This window comes from Phyllostomus hastatus, unplaced genomic scaffold, assembly GCF_019186645.2.
Source record: "Phyllostomus hastatus isolate PE091 unplaced genomic scaffold, TTU_PhHast_1.1 phas_contig_196, whole genome shotgun sequence".
In the NCBI taxonomy this organism is placed as follows: domain Eukaryota; kingdom Metazoa; phylum Chordata; class Mammalia; order Chiroptera; family Phyllostomidae; genus Phyllostomus; species Phyllostomus hastatus.
Window position 1 is genome coordinate 36,255,434 of NW_025333709.1, and position 9,919 is coordinate 36,265,352.

A 9,919-nucleotide genomic window follows, 5' to 3' on the forward strand; every position below is an offset into this window, starting at 1 on the left:
ACCAAGCAAGTCTCTGCATCTGTAGAATGGACGTCATAGTACACATCACACAGGGTTTGTTGGTTTGTAAACTGGCCCCCATACACAGAAGGCAAGGAGAGACTGAAGAAGGAAGCAGACCACAACACATTGGTAGGTGGCAATTTGAATAAGCAAGGGAACCTACAAAGGAGGCTTGCCTTGGGTGGTCCCAAGAGGAATAGATCTCTAAACCTAGTCTCTAGAACCTCAAACATTTATTCAAAGGTCTTAACTGGGTTTGGTCACATATAATGGTCTCAATAACACATTGCTCAATCAGGTCTGAATACTTGAAAACAGCTTTGGTCATCGTAATGTTGAGCAGAGTGTACCTTTCAAGGACAGGAGACAGGGTGAGAAGACTCCAGGTGCCCTGGTCCAACTCACAGGTCAACCAGTGGTCATGTTCTCTGGACAATCTCCTCCAGGGTTATACTTAGAATTAAGTGAATTAATAATGAAACCCTCCAAAGACAGTGTAAGATAAATAATGGCAATTATAATTTTGAATATTGTTTGCACTTTTATAGACTTATTGGACATAATTTCTAAATGACTCTTACCTTCATAGTATTTATTAAATGTGCCATTAACATTGAGAGCATAATATAATCAGGGCAAACCATTTCAGTGGACTTTTTAAAAAGTGTAAGTTGGATTATGTGGCTGAACTTGGCTGTGCTGCTTTGGAAGGTGCTTGTTTGGACTCTTACATCCTTCCAGCTACACCCTGGCTTCTGCCTTGTGGTCTATGGTTGGACAGCTCACCTTCCCGCCCCTCACCTGCCACAGACATGCCACATGTCTACCCCTTAGCTACTAGAGAAGGGAAAAGGACATTGAATGCTTTGTCAGTGGCTATGTTTGCCTTCTCGGGGCAGATGTCATAATGGGCACTGCTTGCTGGAGTTCAGAACACACACGAAGCTGACAAGGACACTATGGAACAAAATAGCAAGGACCCCTGGGGAGAGCTGTGTGGCCATAGAGTACTCTCAGATCACCCCAGAATCATCGACTACAACTACTGAAGCCACAGTGGTGAAGGTAGATTGCAGCAGTCAAAGAACCTCTGGCAGAGACAAATTTGTAATATATCACTTGCTTACAAAGAATTCAGACTTACTGTAGAACATCTTTTTGGTCCTTGCAAGCTGGCCAGAGTTAAAGTCTTTCATGAGACAGGCAGGTGATGTTACCTGTATGGATGCCCACAACGATCACACCAACAAAGCAGTAACTGAGTTTAGCTCTGATTCTAACATGAAGCATGCTTTGGATGAACTACTAGGAAGTACAGAAATAAATGAGAGAAATATAAGGCTCTCTTAAGATAAAGCATGGAAGAGCCATAGTCATTCTTACACTGGAAGCATATCAAGGTCTTTGTCTAGAAAGAGGTCATGAAACAGGAGTTCCAGGAGCAGCCACAGTAGATCATGAAGTGTCTACAAAACAGCTTCTTTGTAGGCACAAAGGATCGGGGAGCACAGGTTGATCACGTTTTTGGTTCAAAAGGCAGGATATCTAGATCAAAGAGCAAATCAAAGCCCGATTCTGATTTAGCCCCTTGTTTTCAATCTCAAAGGAAGTCTAAGGATGAGTATGAGAAATCTCAAAGCAGGTCTCATTCTTCATTTCAACCCTCCAAGGAAATGGAAAAGGTGATATAAAGTCAAAATCTAAATGGAGAAGCCAGTTTCCTTCCAATGCTTCCCTACCTGCTCCACCCTCAAAAGCTCATCCTTGTGTCCCCTTCACCAAAAAGAGCCTCAATATCCCAGTCTAGATCCTGTTCAAAGTCAAGGTCCCAGTCCAGATCAAGTTTCAGAGGTTAACCCAGACTTCTATGTTCTTTGTACACTATTATGAAACACTTTCCCACTGGCTGAGGAAGCTGTACTTCCATGTTGTGCTGAGCCTGTTTGCAAGAGGAATCTGAAAACAAGGGCACACATAAATTGTGGCCATTTTTTATTAAAAAAAAAAAAAGTATGGTTTTCTAAAGGAATGGTGGCATGACAACCTCCTCTTTTCTTTGTAGAATTAAGATAACTTTTTCTTAAGTTGCTTTAACATTTCATATAATAATGGTTTGGTGATGATGAACTACTTTAGTTTATTCTTGTCTAGGAAGCTCTTTATGTGCCCTTCCATTCTAAATGATAGCTTTGCTGTGTAGAGCAACCTTGGTTGTAGGACCCTGCCCTTCATGACTTTGGATATTTCTTACCAATCCCTTCCAAACTATGAACAATAAAATGGCAAAAAAACCCCACATATCTATCAACAATTGAGTCTAAAAGACACACAGAGTAAACAAGTACCACAGAAACAGAATCATGGATATGGATAGTATTTTGATGACTGCCAGATGGGAGGAGGATGTGAGGGGGATGCATGAAGAAGTGAGGGGAATAATAAGTACAAATAGGTAGTTACAGAAGAGCCATGGGGATTTAAAGTACAGTATAGGGAATGGAGTAGCCAAAGACCTTATCCGTATGACCCAGGGACATGAACAATGGTGGGGAATTGCCTCTAAGAGTGGGGGATGCTGGGTGGTGAAGGAAAATTAGGAAAACTGTACTAGCATAATCAATAAAATATAATAAAAAGATAACTTTGATTTTATACCTTTGAGATAAAACGATTTTTGTAAAGATCAAGTTCATTTAGATTTTTTTATAAGTATTTCAGCAGGATCTGCTGTAAGGGTTTGTTGTTTTAGTTAGTTGCTTTTAGATTGTTTCAAACTTTGGATGCTTAGTGCTCTAGAGGGAGAACCCATTTTTTCAATTATGTGATTTTTATTAAACTTGAGTGATGTAAGATTTCAATAAAAGGTTGCTACCAATATAATTACCTTATTGAAGAGACCACTATTAATTCCTTTAAATATTGATATCTGCTGTATGTGGCAGCAATATAAAGTTTGCTTAAGTGTAAAACAAGGCAATCCTCAAAACAATGGATAAGATTATTTTGTTCTGTTAATCAAATTTGTTAGTCATTGTATCTGCCCATTTAACAAGTTAAAAGTAAAAAATATTTTATAGGCAAAAGAAATAAAAAAAACTATAAATTGAACCAAATGAAAAATGACTAATGTTATAAAATAACTTTCTTTCAGTGATAAAAAATTTATAACTTTCCTCCAAGGAATTCACAAATCCATCATGCATAGTTTATCATATCAAATGATTCTGTCTTTAGCACTGGATTTTAGTTTTAAGTATATAATTTTAAGTATGCATGCATACACACATATCACACACATTACTGGCATAGATTTACTCATGTTTAAACTGTTCCTTTTACATTTTCTATACTATATTATCACTGACTTGATATACAATATGTGTCTAAATCTGCATAGATTCTAATTTGGGATGTGTAACAATGTTGTGTTATATATTTGAAAACACACATACATGTATGTGTGCACATGTATGATGCATGCACGTATATGTGTCATATACATACTCGCCACTGGTACAGATCCTGTATGCATATAGGGCATTAAGGGGGCATATATGCACACATATGACATGTGTCTGTCCAGAAAAAGTTCAGCTATTGTTAATATTCTGGAAACAGTTTATACAACATTGATGTAACCTAGCAGCCAAGGAGAATGGACTGGAAATCACATGAGTGAACAATGATGACTTCACTATACTAGTCAGTGAGGGTGTTAGATGCTGTTGAGTGGACACATGTACAGTGTGGTCATTGTATTCAAAATGACTGAATAGAGCAATGAACCTGTATCAAATTTTGTGTTAAGCTTGAACATCCCTCCACAGAAACTATTCAGATGACTCAGAGGCTTTTGGAGATGATGCCATGCATGCAGCATAAATAAAAGTGTGGCACAAACACTTCAGAGAAGTTTGAGAATCTGCTGAAAGTGATTCACATTCTGGAAGTCCCACAATAAGCAAAACACCTGAGAATGTTGAACATGTACAGGTGGTAGTCAACAAAGATCAGCAACTGACAGTGTGAGAACTGGCAGCTTATCTAGGGAGTCCCCAAACTATTGTGTCCAAGATTTTGATGTAGGATCTTGGCATGAAATGTGTCATGGCCAAATTCATTCCACAGCTTCTGCTACTACAGCAGAAGGAATATCATGCTGCAGTTGGGAGAACTGTGTGAGGTCCCAAGTTGCCTGTTTTGAAGGAGACTGAGGTGTCATTGTACTATGTACAATGTATCTTGTATCTTCTTCAATAAATGTCTCTATTTTTTAATATTACATGGCTGAATACCTTCTGGACAGACCTCATAAGTTATCATATGTAAGTTTCTAGCATATATACATACATTCTAAACCTCTAAATTACACATTCTCAACTAATCTAGCCAAGAATGTAGAAATTTAGCACCCATGTGGTGGCCTCACAGAGTAGGAATCGATATAGCATATCTCATCACAACTTCTTCGGCCCAAATTCCAGGTTCTCCAGCAAAAATTATGTAATTCCCTGTGATACCATCCGTATAAGTCAAGGTCTCACCTTGGCTGAGAGGCTTAATTTTATAGAGGCTTACTGATGTCTACTCCTCCCCCCAGAACTTACAATACTATTCAAGAATTTACATAGACAATTTCTCCTGCCTGTTTCTGTTAAAAAGAATATTTACAAATATTGAACTCTCTGTTGGCTCTCCCTCAGTGTCAGCATGGCTGCCTTCATAGTAATAGGCAGGAAAGCAGAGCTTGTGCTCAACTGTCTTTCAGGAGTTAGTGACGCTCCATCTTCATTTCTAGTTTCCCCGTAAGATCTCATCTATGCAACATTCCAACATTACAGATAAAACCAAGTGATACTGGAATGAAAACATTAGTTAAAAAAAGCAACAATAAAAACCCAAGTAATTTATTTCCTTCATGGTAGTTGCAAGCATCTCAGTCTCCTCTTGATAAAACTCAACTCTTTAACCCCTTATGCAGTGGCGTGGGAGGAAATAACTACACTGCTATCACATATTTTTTGATGTCACAACATGTATTTACCTGATCTTAGTTTATTCTTTTATGTTGATTTGTTGTTGTGATTATTTTAGTTCTGTGTAATAAGCCTTAGTACATTGTTCTACTTGCTTTAATTTCCATGCCTAGAGAAACCAATGATACCAATGAAATTTGTTCCAAAACAAAGATAATTTTAGTTATGTGTATCACTGTGTGTTCCTCCAGGGGAAATAATGGAAGTATGAATATATTATTAATAGACCTGAGTATTCTCAAAAACTAATTTAAGACTCGTTTAAAAGACTAGCACTGTGATGCAACCTAGATTATTCACATAATTCTCCATCTCAACAATAAGAGGCTTCTGTTAAAACACAGTATTCAAGTGAGAATCAATGGAATTTGAAACTTTTCCACATCACAACGGAAGGAGTTTAAATAGCAAGAGTATAAGAAAATTTAATAGACACATTTACCTTTATTCTTCTAATAGATAGTAAGTCTTCAGGATGTCACATAAATGAAAGTTCAATCCATTTGCAATAAGAAGTAAAAAATAGCAACCAGTCTAACATTTATTAAGAGTTTGAAAAATTTTTTGGCTGCAATGATGGAGAGATAAAAGACTTGTGTTCCAAATAAGATTGCAGATTCTTATTCTTTAAAGGTAAAAATAAGATGTCTATCTTCCCAGGATTACTTTACTGCAGATTTAGGGTTAAGGCAGAGAGATGAATGAAATAGGCATTAAAGTTTCATTCCAGGCCTGTAAGTCAATGAATTTCTGGAATTCACCATTTTCACCTTGTAACGGATTCAGCAATGCAGCAAAATTACCAGGCAACCCAATTTCTTAGGCTTGTAGCAATGTCACAGATAATTAAATAGAAACTGGAGTTTTGTCCTGGTTTCAATAAATTGGCCAGCTGGACCACCAGCAACATCTCCCTCTGTAGTTATAGAGATCTAGCAGTGTGTTAATAAAAGCCTCAGGGAGGTCCTACAAATTAGGGGCCATTTCTACAGGAACTGAAGTTCTGGGCAATTTTAAAATGTGTATCCAGTGCTCCTGTTCCAATAAAAAGAAGAATGTAATAGTACAAGGTGTGTATATATACATGAGTTTGTGTGGTAAGTGGCCTAAAAAGTATTGAAATTAATGAGACATGAAAAAAAATGGTTAACTTTCCTTCCCTTCCCCATACATAGCTCTGCTAATCCAAAAACTCACCAGCTGTTAATACTTAATACTCAAAAAGAATTCATTTGCAATTCAATTAAAGCACAGGCTGGTAGGTTCTACTTAGAAATTTCATGGTAAAACAATTTTCTCTCCCCACACCATTTTTACAATTTAACCTTTTTAATACCTGGCATTTTTCACATTTGACTTGCTGATGCTGCTAACACTTAAATAAGTCTAACAGAAATAATAAGTAAAAAGTTTAAAATAATAAAAATAAAATAATTTATGAATAATTAAGCCCAATTAGATAATTAAACATAATATAAATAATATCTTTCAACACTTTTGGAAAATTTAGGTACATTAAAGTTGACCAAATCTATGAAATCAATAATAATAATAAAATATTATGTCTCTAATAACATTATTTCTTGCTCAGCTTAAGAAAAGATCCTCTCTCTAGGGAACCACTCCTTGACTGTAAATTTCAATGGCAATTTTCCCGGTTATCAGAACAGTTTGGAAATTGCACATGTCCATTTTAGGTCTTTTATTTTTCAAATCGAGACATCAGAGCAATTAAATATTTTTTAAACAATTATTTTATTTATTTGTTTTTAGAGAGAGGGGAATGGAGAGAGAAAGAGAGGGAGAGAAACATCAGTGCGTGGTTGTCTCTCTTGCACCCCTCTCTGGGAACCTGGCCTGCAACCCACACTTGTGCCTTGACTGGGAATAGAACCAGACACCCTTTGCTTCGTAGTCTGGCATTCAATCCACTGAGCCATACAGATGCTTTATGCCAAAGAGACACTTAAATGTTTTAATAATTGTTAAATTGACATGCTTTCAATTCAACATACTAATTTTCAAACTAAATTTTGGAATATTTCCATTATCCAAACTGTCTTTAATTATAGATCTTTATTTCTTGTCTGTATGTTACAAATAATGCCACAAAAAGCATGATATATAACAAAAAGCTGTATTATAAGTAGTTCGTATGATATTTGTGTCACTTCTCCCTGTAAATTAAAAAAAAACCTAAGAAATTTATAAATCAGAACATAACTTGTAACATAATATAGAATCTTTAAAAGAGGGACAATATTTTACTGACATGTAGTCCCAGACAATCCACAAATTCTTCTCAGTAATTAATCAATAAAGAGGCATATGTATATGTATGTATATGTATACACAAACACACATGGGAAGATAAGAGAGGAAGAAATAAATATACAGACAAATCACTAAGAATTACTAATGCAATGTTATATTTACTGTGGTGTGATTATATGTCAAATTCTATTTTTATATATTTTTAACTTTAAAAATGTTCTATACTAAATATGCATTACTTTTATAATAATAAACATTAAAACTTGTTTCATTATTAAATATGTGAGATTATGTGTTTATTTAAATAGCAAAGACATTAATATGTCTGAGTCATGAGGAAAAATAAAATAGTTTCATGACAGTTCAATCACTGCACATTTAACTGATAACATTGAAAACAACTTTTTTTATAGCTAGAGTATGCTATATGAAAACAAAATCTCACTGCTAATTCTTTATAGTTCTCATGCCTTGTAGATTTAGAAACTGAATGTCATATATAAATATAGTTTTTATATAATTTCAAGTATAACAGCTTCCATAGTAATTTCTTACTTGAGAGTGGTTGAATAATTTCACTTTGACTCCTTTAGTAATCTGCTTCTTTTAATTCATTGTTACCTCTATTCCTCCCAAGAGAGGTCAAAACAAATACAATACAGTGTGGTTAAGACAACAGAAACATCTATAAGGTGTAGACATAACCCAGAAAAAGGAAGAATTAAGTCATGGATGTGAATTCATGCAAATTTATGCACAGGAGGTATCTGAGATAAGATGAATATATCGTTATCTAGGACCAGATGTCAGAAAAACTTGAGGACTCAGTGCTCTCTTTGATTCCTTCTTCTCTTTCATTAATCTGTTTCACTCATCAACAGCTACTATATTTTGTTTATTCTCCTTTCCAAACATGTTCTCCTTTTATTACTATTGCGAGGGCTTCCAGCCTGCCCCTCTCCTCTCTCTAGCCTAAATAACAGTGGCTGGTTTTGAACCGCTCCCCTTGATATTAGCCTCTCTCCCCAGCATGTACTGTCTTCCCTTTGCACCTCTCACAAGAGTTAATTTCTGAAACAAACATTTAGTCATTCCACACTCCACCTAAGAAGGTATCAGGGTACTCTTTTATTAATGCAATAAACTCCAAAATTACTTATATGGCCACTATAGTTCATTCCAAGTATGATCTCAAACAAACCTCCAACTCATCTAACATAACACACTCTGTTCCACCAACACATTTCTACTTATAATACATATATATATATATATATAATCTTATGCTTCTCTCAACAATTCCTCTTTGATTCCTAGTGCTTCTCTGCCACTGTTCATGCTCAAACTGTGCCAATATTATTTCCTAATGCCTCTACCTCTTTTAAGTTCTAGCTTGAATTCTATCTCACCTGAAAGGTTTTCTTCAATACCATCTATCTTTTCCATCCTATTAGAAGTAATAGCTCTTTTATCTGTAGTCCACAACCTTTTGTAAAAACTTTCATTATAAAAGTTAGTACACCTTGTCTCAGGTTTTACAAATTGACATTTTCTTCACGAGGATATGAGCACCTTCAATGTGAGAATTACATCTTGTCTTTCTTTGTAATCTCAATACCTGCTGTATAAAAGAAGGAATGAAAGAATATCTGATATCTAAAGCTCCCAAATAGTTTCTTTACTCTGTGTCATATCTAAGATCAAAGCTATCATATTCACTTTTCATTTTGTAATCATTTCTGACAGTGCTTTATTTTTCTGTAATTCCACATTGCATATGCACACTACTTAAAAAATGTTTTCTTGTAATATATTCTATTTCTTACCCAGTATAATCTAACCTCTCATTAGATAGATCATTTCTGAATATCATTGAATAAATTTCCTCTTGAATACGATAAAATGAGAATAAAGTTCACTTGTTTATTTTAATTGACAGTTTTTAAAAGACAAGCAAAGTTGCAATTTTAAATACTTCTGCAGCATGAAACATGCTTAATAGTTACTTTCTTCTCAGAGTTTGTGTCTCCATTTGTCTCTAGCATAATAAAACAAATGAAAAATATAAATAGCTGGGTTTTATAAATGAGAAATAATGTACCTGTGGATTTTGGGAGGGCTTTGAAATGTCTAAATTTATCAGGAAAATAGTTTTAAATGATGGAAGAGTTAAGTGCAATCATTTGGAAATGCTTAGTTATAGTGTTCAGAAAACTTAAACTTACATATTTTCTAAAAATAACTTTTTTATCAAACTTGAACTCATTTCATTTCCCCTTTTCAATATGTCAATAAGATAAAAGCTAATTTTTTCTCCCCTTGAACAACTATTTTTACTGTGGCTAACTGAAACAAATCAGTAGAATCATAGAAATTCAAATTTCCTATGTGGGAAGTCTTTTTTAAGAAACAACATCTGTTTGAGTTTTCCTTTTTTGGGGACTTAAACATGAAAATGATAATCATTAAAAACTCTGTATGAAAATTGTTGATATACATTTTTGTGAAATTTATTTCCATTGTATCATAAAAGAAAAAAAGTGTCCAACCTGCTATGAAGTTACTTGGAGAGACTAGAGGATTTAGAATAAACTCAAGAGAAGTTG

The 9,919-nt window shown here is 34.9% G+C and overlaps 1 pseudogene; it reads left to right on the forward strand.

Moving 5' to 3' along the window:
* The first annotated feature begins 962 nt into the window (after nt 1-962).
* On the forward strand, nt 963-1,859 carry LOC123815627 (annotated as a pseudogene).
* The last annotated feature ends 8,060 nt before the right edge of the window (nt 1,860-9,919 follow it).